The sequence below is a fragment of the Salmo trutta genome, chromosome 38 (assembly GCF_901001165.1).
Source record: "Salmo trutta chromosome 38, fSalTru1.1, whole genome shotgun sequence".
NCBI lineage: Eukaryota > Metazoa > Chordata > Actinopteri > Salmoniformes > Salmonidae > Salmo > Salmo trutta.
The window spans coordinates 22,572,198-22,590,901 of record NC_042994.1 but is presented as its reverse complement, the minus strand read 5'-3'; the positions used below and the strand labels follow the sequence as shown (position 1 = coordinate 22,590,901).

At 43.4% G+C, this 18,704-nt stretch overlaps 2 long non-coding RNA genes across 2 annotated transcripts; both read left to right on the top strand.

Moving 5' to 3' along the window:
- The first annotated feature begins 10,717 nt into the window (after positions 1–10,717).
- Positions 10,718–12,434, top strand: LOC115177852 (uncharacterized). The gene is made up of 3 exons (XR_003872517.1): positions 10,718–10,821; positions 11,460–11,783; positions 11,918–12,434. It is a non-coding gene; the product is annotated as an uncharacterized LOC115177852 (long non-coding RNA).
- Positions 12,435–16,482: 4,048 nt separating this feature from the next.
- Positions 16,483–17,751, top strand: LOC115177851 (uncharacterized). Its single transcript, XR_003872516.1, has 2 exons — positions 16,483–16,572; positions 16,920–17,751. It is a non-coding gene; the product is annotated as an uncharacterized LOC115177851 (long non-coding RNA).
- Positions 17,752–18,704: the final 953 nt, after the last annotated feature.

Sequence of the window (18,704 nt, the reverse complement as noted above, 5' to 3'; positions counted from 1 at the left end):
GCCAAGCCTCTACAACCTACCCTGCTGGCCAAGCCTCTACAACCTACCCTGCTGGCCAAGCCTCTACAACCTACCCTGCTGGTCAAGCCTCTACAACCTACCCTGCTGGCCAAGCCTCTACAACCTACCCTGCTGGTCAAGCCTCTACAACCTACCCTGCTGGTCAAACCTCTACAACCTACCCTGCAGGTCAAGCCTCTACAACCTACAACGCTGGTCAAACCTCTACAACCTACCCTGCTGGTCAAGCCTCTACAAACTACCCTGCTGGCCAAGCCTCTACAAACTACCCTGCTGGTCAAGTCTCTACAAACTACCCTGCTGGCCAAGCCTCTACAAACTACCCTGCTGGTCAAGTCTCTACAAACTACCCTGCTGGCCAAGCCTCTACAACCTACCCTGCTGGCCAAGCCTCTAGAAACTACCCTGCTGGCCAAGCCTCTACAACCTACCCTGCTGGCCAAGCCTCTACAACCTACCCTGCTGGTCAAGCCTCTACAAACTACCCTGCTGGCCAAGCCTCTACAACCTACCCTGCTGGCCAAGCCTCTACAACCTACCCTGCTGGCCAAGCCTCTACAACCTACCCTGCTGGTCAAGCCTCTACAACCTACCCTGCTGGCCAAGCCTCTACAACGTATCCTGCTGGTCAAGCCTCTGCAATCTACCCTGCTGGCCAAGCCTCTACAACCTACCCTGCTGGCCAAGTCTCTACAAACTACCCTGCTGGCCAAGCCTCTACAACCTACCCTGCTGGTCAAGCCTCTACAACCTACCCTGCTGGCCAAGCCTCTACAACGTATCCTGCTGGTCAAGCCTCTGCAATCTACCCTGCTGGTCAAGCCTCTACAACCTACCCTGCTGGCCAAGCCTCTACAACGTATCCTGCTTGTCAAGCCTCTACAACCTACCCTGCTGGCCAAGCCTCTACAACCTACCCTGCTGGCCAAGCCTCTACAAACTACCCTGCTGGCCAAGCCTCTACAACCTACCCTGCTGGTCAAGCCTCTACAACCTACCCTGCTGGCCAAGCCTCTACAACGTATCCTGCTGGTCAAGCCTCTACAACCTACCCTGCTGGCCAAGCCTCTACAAACTACCCTGCTGGCCAAGCCTCTACAACCTACCCTGCTGGTCAAGCCTCTACAACCTACCCTGCTGGCCAAGCCTCTACAACTTACCCTGCTGGCCAAGCCTCTACAACCTACCCTGCTGGCCAAGCCTCTACAACCTACCCTGCTGGCCAAGCCTCTACAACCTACCCTGCTGGTCAAGCCTCTACAACCTACCCTGCTGGCCAAGCCTCTACAACCTACCCTGCTGGCCAAGCCTCTACAACCTACCCTGCTGGCCAAGCCTCTACAACCTACCCTGCTGGCCAAGCCTCTACAACCTACCCTGCTGGTCAAGCCTCTACAACTTACCCTGCTGGCCAAGCCTCTACAACCTACCCTGCTGGTCAAGCCTCTACAACCTACCCTGCTGGTCAAGCCTCTACAACCTACCCTGCTGGCCAAGCCTTACAACGTATCCTGCGGTCAAGCCTCTACAACCTACCCTGCTGGCCAAGCCTCTACAACGTATCCTGCTGGTCAAGCCTCTACAACTTACCCTGCTGGCCAAGCCTCTGCAACCTACCCTGCTGGCTCTGCCACAGGTTATTCCACAGATTCATGTGTAACTGTCATGTGTTTTGTCATATCATCTTGGCTTCATTTTGTCTGTTATAATAATGAAGACAGTAATACCATAATAGTCAGTTGTACCTTTGAGATTTACATATATGTTTAATCAGTGTACATATGGAGTGTTTGTGTGTGTGTGTTCATGTGTGTGTGTGTGTAGTGTGTGTTTGTCAGTGTGTGTTTGTCAGTGTGTGTGTGTAGTGTGTGTTTGTCAGTGTGTGTGTGTGTGTGTGTGTGTGTGTGTGTGTAGTGTGTGTTTGTCAGTGTGTGTTTGTCAGTGTGTGTGTGTAGTGTGTGTTTGTCAGGGTGTGTGTGTGTGTGTGTTTGTCAGTGTGTGTGTGTAGTGTGTGTTTGTCAGTGTGTGTGTGTAGTGTGTGTGTCAGTGTGTGTGTGTGTGTTTGTCAGTGTGTGTAGTGTGTTTGTCAGTGTGTGTGTGTGTAGTGTGTGTTTGTCAGTTTGTGTGTTTGTCAGTGTGTGTGTGTGTGTGTAGTGTGTGTTTGTCAGTGTGTGTGTGTAATGTGTGTTTGTCAGTGTGTGTGTCTCTTTCTGCCTCTAGTAGGGCATGGCTACTTACTGGGCAAAGTATCATCAAAACAATGATCTCGTTAGAAAATTTTAATAAAATTCTTAACAAAAATATTCTCTCTAGTTTACATAGCGTCTATTGGATTGAAACTTGACTTATACATTCCACATTCTACATTCTACATTCGGATGTTAGATATATTGTTCCAAAGTTAGAGTTCCAATCCCAATACTAAAGGGAAGAGAGACAAAGTCTCCCCCTCCAGAGATTTACAGCAGGTGTGTGAAGGTGATGAATCAACAGCTCCCCCTCTCCTCTCTGTTAGAGAGAGAGAGGCCTGGTTACTGTCACCCCCCCATCAGTCTGATCCTCACAGGACAGTCATGACAACTGGGAAATGAGACTATTGTGTATTCATCAATAAAGCACCAATATATTCTATGTGTTTGATTACGTTCCATTTTAGACCATTACTATAAGTAGTCCTCCCCTCACCAGCCTCCGCTGGTGCTGTCAGTAAACTCAGTTTGGATTTGAGTTTATTTTATTTTTACAGGGACAGTGCACATTAATCAACGTTTCAGTAAAAGTGCCGGTTTTAGCCAGCCGGCTAATTTTCAAACCGCAGTCCCTGGCAGGTTATTAAAAACAATTACAAAATAGCAATCATTGAACAGTGGAGCCCACGCAGAGTAACATAGGACAAGCAAGACATAGCATACAGACAGAGCAACATAGAACAAAAAGCAACAAGACAAAATCCATAAAAACAACAAAGTGTTTTCCACACCTCACAAGCTTACAGACAACAGACAACATGGAAAGTGGCAATACAGAGCTAGTGATTATGTTCACAATCTGATTGACCTTTAGCCATGTCTTCATGCATTTTGGTGAAAGTGTGATATGTGGTGCAGTTATGTGTCTGATGGCAGTGTATTCCAGACATGGGACGCTCTCACAGAGAAAGCGGATTTACTAAAGGTGCTTTTCCTGTAAGGGAACTATACAGTCACCTCTCATGGCAGACCTTGTGGATCTGCTGCCATATGTTTGGGTTTTCTGTTTAACAAAAATACTGAGTGGAGGGGGAGCCAGGCCATTTAGGATCTTGAATACAAGACATGCGTCGGTGTATTGCACCAGATTTTCCCAACTCAGGAGCTCATGCTTTCTGAGGATGTAACAGTGATGATGGCTATTGGGCTTCCTATCGAGCACTTTGAGAGCCTGTTTGTAGACAGACTGAATAGGTTTTAATGTTGTACAGCAAGCTTGGGCCAACTAGTCAAGCAGTATGTTAAGTGGGGAGTATCATCGATTTGAAGTACAGTCTTGCTACCTCTGTGTCAAACAATTTCGTATAAATCGGAAATTAGCTAGGTTGAATTTGGTTATTTGAATTACCTTTTTCACGCTTTTTAAAAGAGGTTGAATCAAGTATGATGCAAGGTACTTAAAATCAGATACCACCTGGAGCTTCTCCCCTGATACACAGACATCTGGTTCAGTAGCATCTGATACCACCTGGAGCTTCTCCCCTGATACACAGACATCTGGTTCAGTAGCATCAGATACCACCTGGAGCTTCTCCCCTGACACATAGACACCTGGTTCAGTAGCATCAGATACCACCTGGAGCTTCTCCCCTGACACATAGACATCTGGCTCAGTAGCATGTTGCCCTCTTTGTGAAGAACATGCAAACAGTTTTTTTCACATTGAGATGCAAACACGAGTCACTGAGCCACTTTGTAACCTGGACCATTACAGTAGTGAGTTCTTGTGCAGCTTGTTGTTTGCTCTTTGCATGCACATATATCACTGTATCATCTGCATGCATTTGAACTTCAGACCCAGTGCAGACAGAAGGCAGATCATTAATGTACAGGCTGAACAGGAGGGGCCCCAGTATTGACCCTTGGGGCACACCCACATCATAGCTAAGAGTGGGTGACAGCTCATTGCTCACTATGACACACTGAGTTCTGCCTTCAAGGTATGATTTCATCCATCTCAAGGCATCGGGGGAAAAGTTGAACTTGGACAATGTTGTGATGAGAATCTCATGGTTAACAGTATCGAAAGCCTTCCTTAGGTCCAGAAACACAGCCCCAACAACGCCCCCTTTGTCCATCTTGGACTTCATATTTTCCAGAAGAAAGCAGTTGGCCGTTTCTGTGGAGTGTTTCGCTCTGAAGCCAAACTGCATGGAGTGTAATGTGAAGGGGCTGTTGTTGAGGTGGGCAATCAGTTGTTCTGCTACACACTTTTCAACAACCTTCGACACTACAGGTAGTATACTAATGGGCCTGTAGTTACTCACGCTCAGCAGGGTCGCCATTTAAAGATGGCCGTTATTATGGCTGACTTCCATACCCTTGGAAACACCCCCAGACCAATAGATGTGTTGGTGACCTTAGTAATGGGGCCAATGAGTGACTCTTTGTAGTTTTTAAGAAAGGTAGAGTCCAGCCCAAACACATCTTTGGCTTTAGAGTTCTTTAGTGAGCTAATCACCTTGTTCACCTTTGACTCAGAAATCTCCCTTCTGATGAAGACAGGTTGAGCGTCATTTACTAGCACTGAGCCCAATAAACCAGTGGAGGGGTTCTGTGTCAGTACCCTGACAGAGTCAATAAAGTAGGAATTGAAGGCTATTGCTATTTTGACTGCATCCTGTGTTAGATTGTTATTCACCATGATTTCTAGTCTTTTTGCATTATTACTATGGTCTTTCCCTGTTAACTTTTTTAGATTCTCCCAGATCAATTTAGAATTTCCTGTCTCAAGTAACTGTCTCATCAGCATGTACCACTGTCATAAGACACACAGAGCTGATATTGAGGGATAGATGGAGGGAGTGCGCCCTCCAGTGACAGAATAACTCTGGTTCTCTCCTCTATAGACAGCCTCCAGTTGTAGAATAACTCTGGTTCTCTCCTCTATAGACAGCCTCCAGTGACAGAATAACTCTGGTTCTCTCCTCTATAGACAGCCTCCAGTGGTAGAATAACTCTGGTTCTCTCCTCTGTAGACAGCCTCCAGTGGCAGAATAACTCTGTTTCTCTCCTCTGTAGACAGCCTCCAGTGGCAGAATAACTCTGTTTCTCTCCTCTGTAGACAGCCTCCAGTGACAGAATAACTCTGGTTCTCTCCTCTGTAGACAGCCTCCAGTGGCAGAATAACTCTGTTTCTCTCCTCTGTAGACAGCCTCCAGTGACAGAATAACTCTGGTTCTCTCCTCTGTAGACAGCCTCCAGTGACAGAATAACTCTGTTTCTCTCCTCTGTAGACAGCCTCCAGTGACAGAATAACTCTGGTTCTCTCCTCTATAGACAGCCTCCAGTGGCAGAATAACTCTGTTTCTCTCCTCTGTAGACAGCCTCCAGTGACAGAATAACTCTGGTTCTCTCCTCTATAGACAGCCTCCAGTGACAGAATAACTCTGGTTCTCTCCTCTATAGACAGCCTCCAGTGACAGAATAACTCTGGTTCTCTCCTCTATAGACAGCCTCCAGTGGTAGAATAACTCTGGTTCTCTCCTCTATAGACAGCCTCCAGTGACAGAATAACTCTGGTTCTCTCCTCTATAGACAGCCTCCAGTGACAGAATAACTCTGTTTCTCTCCTCTATAGACAGCCTTCAGTGACAGAATAACTCTGGTTCTCTCCTCTGTAGACAGCCTCCAGTGACAGAATAACTCTGGTTCTCTCCTCTGTAGACAGCCTCCAGTGGCAGAATAACTCTGTTTCTCTCCTCTGTAGACAGCCTCCAGTGGTAGAATAACTCTGGTTCTCTCCTCTATAGACAGCCTCCAGTGACAGAATAACTCTGGTTCTCTCCTCTATAGACAGCCTCCAGTGGCAGAATAACTCTGTTTCTCTCCTCTGTAGACAGCCTCCAGTGACAGAATAACTCTGGTTCTCTCCTCTGTAGACAGCCTCCAGTCTGCATGAAAGTGTATTGATGTGTTTCTGATGCGTTGATCCATAGATGCCTCTCTCTCCGTCTTTTCTATCACCTCTCTCTCTCTCCTCTCTCTCTCTCTCTCTCTCTCTCTCAATCTCTCTCTCTCTCTCTCTCTCTCTCATCTCTCTCTCTCTCTCTCTCTCTCGTCTCTCTCTCTCTCCCTCTCTCTCTCTCTCTCTCTCTGTCTTTTCTATCACCTCTCCCTCTCTCGACAGAAGGTTAGTGATTAATTTTAGCTGTATTTCTGGTTTTTGTGACGCCTCTCCTTGCTTGGAAATTGGCTGTGTGGTTTTTTCTTGTTCAGGTGCTGTCCTAACATAATCTAATGTTATGCTTTCGCCGTAAAGCCTTTTTGAAATCGGACAATGTGGTTGGATTAAGTTGTTATGGATAGGGGGCAGTATTTTCACGTCCGGATAGAAAACGTACCCGATTTAATCTGGTTATTACTCCTGCCCAGAAACTAGAATATGCATATAATTAGTGGATTTGGATAGAAAACACTCCAAAGTTTCTAAAACTGTTTGAATAGTGTCTGTGAGTATAACAGAACTCAAATTGCAGGCCAAAACCTGAGAAGATTCTGTATAGGATGTACCCTGTCTGACCATTTCTTGGCCTTCTTTGTCATCTCTATCCAAAACAGAGGATCTCTGCTGTAACATGACACTTTCTAAGGCTCCCATAGGCTCTCAGAAGGCGCCAGAACGTTGAATGATGACTCTGCAGTCTCTGGCTGAAAAACAGTAGCGCATTTGGTAAGTGGTCGATCTGAGAACAATGAGACGGGCGCGAGCGTGCACGTGAAGAGTCCATTTTCTTCTTTGAGTCTTTGAACGAAAACAACGACTCCCGGTCGGAATATTATCGCTATTTTACGAGAAAAATCGCATAAAAATTGATTTTAAACAGCGTTTGACATGCTTCGAAGTACGGTAATGGAATATTTTTAAATTTTTTGTCACGATACGCGTCCGCGCGTCACCCTTCGTTACCCTTCGGATAGTGTCTTGAACGCACGAACAAAACGCCGCTATTTGGATATAACTATGTACTATTTGGAACCAAACCAACATTTGTTGTTGAAGTAGAAGTCCTGGGAGTGCATTCTGACGAAGAACAGCAAAGTTAATCAAATTTTTCTTATAGTAAATCGGAGTTTGGTAAGTGCCAAACTTGGTGGGTGTCAAAATAGCTAGCCTGTGATGGCCGGGCTATCTACTCAGAATATTGCAAAATGTGCTTTCACCGAAAAGCTATTTTAAAATCGGACACCGCGATTGCATAAAGGAGTTCTGTATCTATAATTCTTAAAATAATTGTTATGTTTTTTGTGAACGTTTATCGTGAGTAATTTAGTAAATTCACCGGAAGTGTTCGGTGGGAATGCTAGTCACATGCTAGTCACATGCTAATGTAAAAAGCTGTTTTTTGATATAAATATGAACTTGATTGAACAAAACATGCATGTATTGTATAACATAATGTCCTAGGATTGTCATCTGATGAAGATCATCAAAGGTTAGTGCTACATTTAGCTGTGGTTTTGTTTTTTGTGACATTATATGCTAGCTTGAAAAATGGGTGTCTGATTATTTCTGGCTGGGTACTCTCCTGACATAATTTAATGTTTTGATTTCATTGTAAAGCCTTTTTGAAATTGGACAGTGTGGTTAGATAAAGGAGAGTCTTGTCTTTAAAATTGTGTAAAATAGTCATATGTTGAAAAAATTGAAGTTTTCGGATTTTCAAGGAGGTTGTATTTCGTGCCAACGCCCAATCATTGGATATTGGAGCGGTGTTCCGCTAGCGAAACGTCTAGATGTAAGAGGTTAATGAGAAGTGCATCTTAAAATGGGATATTATAGGTTGTATGTTGAGAAATTTGAATTATGAGATTTTTGTTGTTTTGAATTTGCCGCCCTGCTATTTCACTGGCTGTTGGCAGTGTGTGCCGCGGGAGTCCCAGAAAGGTTATGGTATTTTCTGCTTCTACTCACCTTGCTCAGTTCCTCCCTAATTCTGGCATTCTATAAGGTCTTCCAAATACCTTCTGAATGGAGATAACCCATCTATGTCAGGGGTTATTCTTATAGTCAGTAACACTATGGGCAAACACTGTATCCAATTCTTTCCTGTGCTATAGCGTCCCACATGTCACAGAGAGGTTAACAAATTCAGAAAATGTGAAATGTCCTGACTTTTCAGATTTTTCTTGTTTTCCTACAGGACGGTTCATTTCTTTCATTTATCACCCCTCATACCTCCCTGTATTCCAGGACCTCAGTGGTGATCATTGTGTGTGTGAGTCTGGCTGTGTTGGTGTTTGCTGTTATCCCCCTCATATTCTACAGGCGTTTGCAAAGCAGCAAGGCTCTAGGTGAGATACCATCAATATCACACACACACACACACACACACACACACACACACACACACATACACACAGTCTATTGTGTATTTCACAGGGTCAATCTCTCACAGGCCTGATGCAGACACAGGAAGCACTGAAGAGGGGCGAGAGAGAGTGTGTGTATGTGCGCATGCGTGTGTGTGTTTCTGTCTTCACCTAGTGGTAACAGTCATGATTCTCCTCACTGTCTCAAAGGTTGATGATGAGGAAGATGGTAAGGATGAAGAAAATATAACTTCCACCCACAATGCAGCGGCCCCTCAGCCCGTGTCTACCGCTGACCCAGAATGCATTGCTCATGTCCCCGCCCTCTACCAATCAGCCTTTTAAGCACTTGACCCTAAAGCATTGGACCAGAACCTCAACAATATCACAACTACTGACTCCGGATAGACTCTGTACCACAGAGATCCTAATAAAATCTGATTTACATGGAAACACATTTGAATATGTAATGAAGTTCTAATATGTAATTAGATTCTAATATGTAATTATATGCTCTGTATTCTGAAGAGAAGAGGTCGCCTGATGGTTTTGACCCAAAAGTGTTATCATTACCAGAGCTGGGGTCCAATTGAATAGAATTCAATTAAATTCATTAAAATAATCACAATTCAATTTATCAATGATGCCAATTATTTCCCATGTGGACTTTTCAATCCATTAATGGAATTTCACTTCACTTCCTGAATTGACTGAGTTGAAACATATAGTTCATTAGAATAACTGTAACCTTGTCCCCCAGGCTCAATAGAGAGAGAGAGATGACTGGTGGTGGAGATTATAGTAGATTTATTCATCAGTACTGATAACATTCTGTAGGGGGCGATGTGGAGGTCGTTCTATTGGTTTACTGAGATCTCAGTAGCTTGTCTGTTATGTGATGACATCATTCATTAAGGGGAGTTGGGTTGTAGAGGAGGGATGTTTCTTCTGTTCAGAAACTCATCTGTTGAGTTGATCATTTACAAAGACTGTATTTGGATCAATTAAATGTCAGAAAAAGTTATAAAATATATTGATGTTTACTTTAACTATATTGTCATCATCTCAACAATGTGTTCCTTCTCTGCTGAAACAAACATGGTACTTTAGAACATTGAAGTTGACTGTTTAACCACTTAGTCACCTACAGGAAGCTGAGTTATCTTGTGGTTTAGAAGTCTAACCTCCGGCCGGTTTGAACAGTTTCACTCTGCAGCACATAGACCTGGAGACACTGAGGTCACTTCAGAGAAATTAGATGTGCATGCTAATGCCCAGCCCTTCACGACCACCATCGCTTTCTCAATCTCTCTGACATGCTATGGCAATGTAACATGTTTCCCATGCCAATAAAGCCCTTTGAATTTACTTTCATTCAGAGAGCGAGGAGAGAGGATGAGAGGAGAGGAGGAGATGAGAGAGTACGAGAGGAGAGAGAGAGAGAGAGAGAGAGAGATGAGAGAGAGAGAGAGAGAGAGAGAGAGGAGAGAGAAGAGAGAGAGAGAGAGAGAGATGAGAGAGAGAGAGAGAGAGAGAGAGAGAGAGAGAGAGAGAGAGAGAGAGAGAGAGAGAGAGACACACAGATAGATTGAGAGAGAGAGAAAGAAAGGGAGACACAGAGACAGAGAGAGAAAGAGCCAGTGAAGAACAGACACCATTGTAAATACAACCCATATTTATGTTTATTTATTTAACTTTAGCAATTTGCACATCGTTACAACACTGTATATAAACATAATTGAACATTTGAAATGTCTTTATAAATTTTGGAACATTTATAATATTTACTGTTCACTTTTGTTTATCCCATTTAACTTGCTTTGATAATGTTAACATATGTTTCACATGCCAATAAAGCCCCTTGCATTGAATTGAATTGAGAAAGAGAGAGAAAGAGACAGCAAGAGAGAGAGAGAGAGAGACAGAAAGAGGAGTGGGGTGTCAGAAGGAGGATCTTCATTTAAGACAGACAGAGCACTTCAGAAACACCCTGCTGTCAAATGAGTAGCTGACAGACAAGCTGTTGTGGACCTGTGCTAGCTGATAGTATAGCAAAGTAACTTCAACAGTGTAGTAACTTTAATAGTAAAGTAACTTTAACAGTATAGTAACTTTAATAGTAAAGTCACTTTAACAGTATAGTAACTTTAATAGTAAAGTCACTTTAACAGTATAGTAACTGAGGAGTAACTGTCCAGAATGAAGATACTCCATGTTGTCTCATCCTGTCTCCTCTTAGGTGAGTCTTTTACCTGGGTTTGTGCAGAATTGAAGTCAGATTTGTAGAGGGTTGAAGTTAGATTTGTGCAGAGTTCAAGTAAGATTTATGCAGGGTTAAAGTAAGATTTGAGCAGGGGTTAAAGTTAGATTTGAGCAGGGTTAAAGTTAGATTTGAGCAGGGTTAAAGTTAGATTTGAGCAGGGTTAAAGTTAGATTTGAGCAGGGTTAAAGTAAGATTTGAGCAGGGTTAAAGTTAGATTTGAGCAGGGTTAAAGTAAGATTTGAGCAGGGTTAAAGTAAGATTTGAGCAGGGTTAAAGTTAGATTTGAGCAGGGTTAAAGTTAGATTCATGCAGGGTTAAAGTAAGATTTGAGCAGGGTTAAAGTTAGATTTGAGCAGGGTTAAAGTTAGATTTGAGCAGGGTTAAAGTAAGATTTGAGCAGGGTTAAAGTTAGATTTGAGCAGGGTTAAAGTTAGATTTGAGCAGGGTTAAAGTAATATTTGTGCAGGGTTAAAGTAGGAGTTCAGCAGAGTTAAAGTTAGATTTGAGCAGGGTTAAAGTTAGATTTGAGCAGGGTTAAAGTTAGATTTTAGCAGGGTTAAAGTATATCTCACAGGTCATCAGTTGTGACTGTACCGTGTGTTTCTGTTTGACAGCTCTGTGTGTTGTGGAGTCAGCTGTCATTAATGTGAAGGATGTGGTAGGAGGACAAGTCAAAATCAAATGCTCTCACACATGGGCAGGTGACAATGAAAAATATTTCTGCAAAAGAGAATGTTACTATAGAGATTATCTTGTTCAAACTGAGGGCAACAAGCATTATCTTGAGAAAGAGAGATACACCATAGAAGACTTAAGGAAGGGAGTCTTCTATGTGACCATCAAAGACCTGAGGAAGTCAGACTCAGGGACCTACTGGTGTGGAGTGGGGAGATATGGCCCAGACACATACCAAGAGGTGCATCTCACAGTTACAGATGGTGAGTGAACCTTTAATCACATTTGTCTTGACAAATTCAGATGTTAATGTTTGTTAAATGCTTCATGACTTCATTAGAGAACAGTAAAATGGTGACAGTATTTGTGGATACCTGTTCTTTTGTTTTACATACAGCTCCTCCTAAACCATCAACTATCACATCCAGACCTCATTTCAACACAAACCTCCCAAACCTCCCTGCAACATTATCTAACATTTCTACAACCCTTCCAAACCTCTCTGCAACATTATCTAACATCTCTACAACGTTTCTGACATCTGGAGAAATCAGTGGTCCTCCTTCATCTAGAGCAGGTATGATGAATCTCTCATCTCAGACATTACTACTAATATGTTGTGATATGATGAATCTCTCATCTCAGACATTACTACTAATATGTTGTGATATGATGAATCTCTCATCTCAGACATTACTACTAATATGTTGTGATATGATGAATCTCTCATCTCAGACATTACAACTAATATGTTGTGATATGATGAATCTCTCATCTCAGACATTACTACTAATATGTTGTGATATGATGAATCTCTCATCTCAGACATTACTACTAATATGTTGTGATATGATGAATCTCTCATCTCAGACATTACTACTAATATGTTGTGATATGATGAATCTCTCATCTCAGACATTACTACTAAAAGGTTGTGATATTAAATGCTGTAATGCTGGGGGAAATCAATTGTTACTGTTCATGCTTTGGACAAATCTCTCTCTCTCTCTCTCTCTCTCTCTCTCTCTCTCTCTCTCTCCTCTCTCTCTGCTCTCTCTCTCTCTTCTCTCTCTCTCTCTCCTCTCTCTCTCTCTCGTCTCTCGCTGTCGGGGATAGATGCTCCTATCCCTCAGACTACTCTCCTGGTGCAGGACAGAGTCGGAGTGCAGGTAAGTTTCATGTCTACTGATTTCAGTGGTGGCAGAATCTCCGGTAGCATCAGATTTAGCTAAAGCTAATTTACATTTGTCCCAGGGAAGATTTGAGGCCATGTAGATGTCTCTCAGAGGCCCACAAGAAGTGATGCAACATTTGATGTTTTGTAGAGAGCTGCTGCTGACACCAGGTCCTCTGTTGCTATGGTTACTCTGATCAGATGGTTACTCTACTCATAGTCTCTTCCTTTATCACACCTTGATTATGTGTCTGTCTGTCTGTCTGTCTGTCGTCTGTCTGGCTGTCTGTCTGGTCTGTCCTGTCTGTCTGTCTGTCTGTCCTTGCTGTCTGTCTGTCTGTCTGTCTGTCTGTCCTGTCTGTCTGTCTGCTGTCTGTCTGTCTGTCTGTCACCTAACAGACCCTACCAACCAACTGACTGATTAAACAACTGACCAACCTTCAATCTACCTTACTTACCTTATTGACCGACCTATCCTCCAATCTACCTTACTTTACCTTATTGACCGACCTATCCTCCAATCTACCTTACTTTAACCTTATTGACCGACCTATCCTCCAATCTACCTTACTTTACCTTATTGACCGACCTATCCTCCAATCTACCTTACTTTAACCTTATTGACTGACCTATCCCTCCAATCTACCAACCAACCCCACCAGAAGACCCTGGTAACGATCCATCAGTATGATATCTTTAGACTGTAAAGCATGGGAATCAGTTATTCTGGTCATTACTGGAAAAGCCTGGATGATTGGGGAAAGTTACTGAAATGTTTAAACCCTCATAAAGCTCCTCTCTTCCTGTCTGTGGTCAGGTCTGATGGTATCTATGATATATACAGTACTCTGTAAGTCTCTCCTCCTGTCTGTGGTCAGGTCCTGATGGTATCTATGATATATACAGTACTCTGTAAAGTCTCTCCTCCTGTCTGTGGTCAGGTCTGATGGTATCTATGATATATACAGTACTCTGTAAAGTCTCTCCTCCTGTCTGTGGTCAGGTCTGATGGTATCTATGATATATACAGTACTCTGTAAAGTCTCTCCTCCTGTCTGTGGTCAGGTCTGATGGTATCTATGATATATACAGTACTCTGTAAAGTCTCTCCTCCTGTCTGTGGTCAGGTCTGATGGTATCTATGATATATACAGTACTCTGTAAAGTCTCTCCTTCCTGTCTGTGGTCAGGTCTGATGGTATCTATGATATATACAGTACTCTGTAAAGTCTCTCCTCCTGTCTGTGGTCAGGTCTGATGGTATCTATGATATATACAGTACTCTGTAAAGTCTCTCCTCCTGTCTGTGGTCAGGTCTGATGGTATCTATGATATATACAGTACTCTGTAAAGTGTCTCCTCCTGTCTGTGGTCAGGTCTGATGGTATCTATGATATATACAGTACTCTGTAAAGTCTCTCCTCCTGTCTGTGGTCAGGTCTGATGGCATCTATGATATATACAGTACTCTGTAAAGTCTCTTCTCCTGTCTGTGGTCAGGTCTGATGGTATCTATGATATATACAGTACTCTGTAAAGTCTCTCCTCCTGTCTGTGGTCAGGTCTGATGGTATCTATGATATATACAGTACTCTGTAAAGTCTCTCCTCCTGTCTGTGGTCAGGTCTGATGGTATCTATGATATATACAGTACTCTGTAAAGTCTCTCCTCCTGTCTGTGGTCAGGTCTGATGGTATCTATGATATATACAGTACTCTGTAAAGTCTCTCCTCCTGTCTGTGGTCAGGTCTGATGGTATCTATGATATATACAGTACTCTGTAAAGTCTCTCCTCCTGTCTGTGGTCAGGTCTGATGGTATCTATGATATATACAGTACTCTGTAAAGTCTCTCCTCCTGTCTGTGGTCAGGTCTGATGGTATCTATGATATACAGTACTCTGTAAAAGTCTCTCCTCCTGTCTGTGGTCAGGTCTGATGGTATCTACGATATATACAGTACTCTGTAAAGTCTCTCTTCCTGTCTGTGGTCAGGTCTGATGGTATCTATGATATATACAGTACTCTGTAAAGTCTCTCCTCCTGTCTGTGGTCAGGTCTGATGGTATCTACGATATATACAGTAACTCTGTAAAGTCTCTCCTCCTGTCTGTGGTCAGGTCTGATGGTATCTATATATATAGCAGTACTCTGTAAAGTCTCTTCTCCTGTCTGTGGTCAGGTCTGATGGTATCTATGATATATACAGTACTCTGTAAAGTCCTCTCCTCCTGTCTGTGGTCAGGTCTGATGGTATCTATGATATATACAGTACTCTGTAAAGTCTCTCTCTCCTGTCTGTGGTCAGGTCTGATGGTATCTATGAATATACAGTACTCTGTAAGTCTCTCCTCCTGTCTGTGGTCAGGTCTGATGGTATCTATGATATATACAGTACTCTGTAAAGTCTCTCCTCCTGTCTGTGGTCAGGTCTGATGGTATCTATGATATATACAGTACTCTGTAAAGTCTCTCCTCCTGTCTGTGGTCAGGTCTGATGGTATCTATGATATATACAGTACCTCTGTAAAGTCTCTCCTCCTGTCTGTGGTCCAGGTCTGATGGTATCTATGATATATACGTACTCTGTAAAGTCTCCTCCTCCTGTCTGTGGTCAGGTCTGATGGTATCTATGATATATACAGTACTCTGTAAAGTCTCTCCTCCTGTCTGTGGTCAGGTCTGATGGTATCTATGATATATACAGTACTCTGTAAAGTCTCTCCTCCTGTCTGTGGTCAGGTCTGATGGTATCTATGATATACAGTACTCTGTAAAGTCTCTCCTCCTGTCTGTGGTCAGGTCTGATGGTATCTATGATATATACAGTACTCTGTAAAGTCTCTCCTCCTGTCTGTGGTCAGGTCTGATGGTATCTATGATATACAGTACTCTGTAAAGTCTCTCCTCCTGTCTGTGGTCAGGTCTGATGGTATCTATGATATATACAGTACTCTGTAAAGTCTCTCTTCCTGTCTGTGGTCAGGTCTGATGGTATCTATGATATATACAGTACTCTGTAAAGTCTCTCCTCCTGTCTGTGGTCAGGTCTGATGGTATCTATGATATATACAGTACTCTGTAAAGTCTCTCTCCTGTCTGTGGTCAGGTCTGATGGTATCTATGATATATACAGTACTCTGTAAAGTCTCTTCTCCTGTCTGTGGTCAGGTCTGATGGTATCTATGATATATACAGTACTCTGTAAAGTCTCTCCTCCTGTCTGTGGTCAGGTCTGATGGTGTCTATGATATATACAGTACTCTGTAAAGTCTCTCCTCCTGTCTGTGGTCAGGTCTGATGGTGTCTATATATACAGTACTCTGTAAAGTCTCTCCTCCTGTCTGTGGTCAGGTCTGATGGTATCTATGATATATACAGTACTCTGTAAAGTCTCTCCTCCTGTCTGTGGTCAGGTCTGATGGTATCTATCATATATACAGTACTCTGTAAAGTCTCTCCTGTTGTCTGTGGTCAGGTCTGATGGTATCTATGATATATACAGTACTCTGTAAAGTCTCTCCTCCTGTCTGTGGTCCGGTCTGATGGTATCTATGATATATACAGTACTCTGTAAAGTCTCTCCTCCTGTCTGTGGTCAGGTCTGATGGTATCTATGATATATACAGTACTCTGTAAAGTCTCTCCTGCTGTCTGTGGTCAGGTCTGATGGTATCTATGATATATACAGTACTCTGTAAAGTCTCTCCTCCTGTCTGTGGTCAGGTCTGATGGTGTGGACCAGTGCTGGTCTGGTAGTCATGGTGACAGGGTTAGGACTAGTCCTGCTCCTGTTCTACAGACAGAGGAGAGGAACCAGGAGAACACCACCACCACCACCAGTCTCCTCCAACACACAACCTGACCCTACTGGAGAGGTGAGAGATACAAGGAGGTGTGTGTGTGTGTGTGTGTGTGTGGTGTGTGTGTGTGTGTGTGTGTTGTGGTGTGTGTGTGTGTGTGTGTGTGTGTGTGTGTGTGTGTGTGTATCCATAATAAAGTGTAGTGTAGAGGTGATAGACAGGGAGGTGGTAAACTAAACATTAAGGGTTGAGTATGTGAGTCTACAGCCTCTAGTGGGTTTCTACTGTAGTCTGTTATCATTCTGTAGCTTGTTGTCATTACATGAAGAAAAACAGTGGCAAACAACACATGTTGATGGTTGAGGGCCTCCACTTCTTTTCATATCTGAACATGTATTTATTGTCATTGGTTCTGTTTGCAGGTTGACTGTGTGTATGAGGAGATCAGAGAGGCAGACAGACAGACAGACACACTCCCTGTGGTCATCTCTTCAGTCTACTCTACTGTCAACTCACCTACCAACTCTACAGCCTACCCTGCTGGCCATGCTATCGGTGTCCCACACTGTGACATCTATGCTAACGCTAGCTGCCACAAAGATGATATAAATGCAAGCTATTCTACTGCAGATCACCCAGCTTCTCTCTTCTACTCCAGCGTGGATCTACCCAAAGATTCGAGAGTCTCTTCAAGTCCTCCAACAGCCAGTGGAACCCAGGATGATTCCATCTACTCTACAGCCCAGCTACCCAAAGATACTGTGGAATCTACAAGATACCCTGCTGTAGACCGCTCCAAAGACACCCCAGAAGACGCCATCTACTCTACAGCCCAGCTACCCAAAATAATGTAGTACTATAGAATCTATACAAGGGATGCGTCCAAAGTGGCACCCTATTACCTATCCCCCATATGGACCCTGGTCAAAGGCAGTGCTCTATTGGGAACAAGGTGACATCTGGGATGAAGGGAAGCTCCCTGTAGAGAAGTGAAGGCTTGTCACCACAGATTGGAAATGAACATCTGGGTTTAAAATCCCTTTTATCTCCAGATTTAGTGAAAGTCAACCAGCATTATTGGAAATATTTGTGTTTTGTCATATAATTTTGGCTTCATTTTGGCTGTTATAATAATGAAGACAGTAATACCATAATAGTCAGTTGTACCTTTGAGATTTACATATCTATTGTATATGTACATAAATTATGCCTTTTAAAGCTTTTCATTAAACTCATCAAAATATTTAAAACAGTGCGAATGTGTAGTATTCGTGTGTTTTTCAGTGTGTGTTTGTGTCTGGACATAAAGAGGAAGAGTGTCGACTAGAACCACCTGAGATACACACACACCCTGAAAAGCCACAGAGAGAGCAGACTCAGTAGCATCTTCCACCAGACCAGAGCGGCGTCCGGCTACTAAGGTGTAGTGCAATTCCTATGGCTTCCACAGGGTGTCAGCAGTCTATGTTCAAGTTTCAGGCTTGTAACTTCCAAAACCAAATAACAAATATCAGTTTTAGTACAGGGACACAGTCTTGGAAAACAAGAAGTACCCTATTTGAGATGTGAGGTATCACAATCTCTTTCAGTAATGGCAGGAATGGAGGAGGACTTTTATTCAGTGAGATTGCTAAAGCGAACACACCGACATGTTTAGTTTTGCCCAACCTAGATCGAGGCACAGACACGGTCTCATCGGGATAGCTGAGCTGACTACACTGACTGTGCTAGTGGCAGACGCCACTAAGCTGGCAGGCTGGCTAACAGCCTGCTGCCTGGCCTGCACCTTATCTCACCCTAGAGGAGTTAGAGCCCTGTCTATGTTCGTAGATAAGATGAGAGCACCCCTCCAGCTAGGATGGAGTCCGTCACTCCTCAACAGGCCAGGCTGGTCCTGTTTGTGGGTGAGTCCCTAGAAAGAGGGCCATTATCTACAAATTCTATCTTTTGGGAGGGGCAGAAAACAGTTTTCACCAGCGATTGAGTTGTGAGACTCTGCTGTAGAGCTCATCACTCCCCCTACTGGGAGGGGGCCAGAGACAATTATCGATGCCGACACATCTTCTAGCTGATTTACACGCTGAAGCTATGTTGCGCTTGGTGACCTCTGATCCTAACATCGTTGGTGCTGACGTGGATAACAATATCCTTATACTCTCTACACTAAAACAGTGTATGAACGCTGATGATTCGTTTTAAGTCTAATA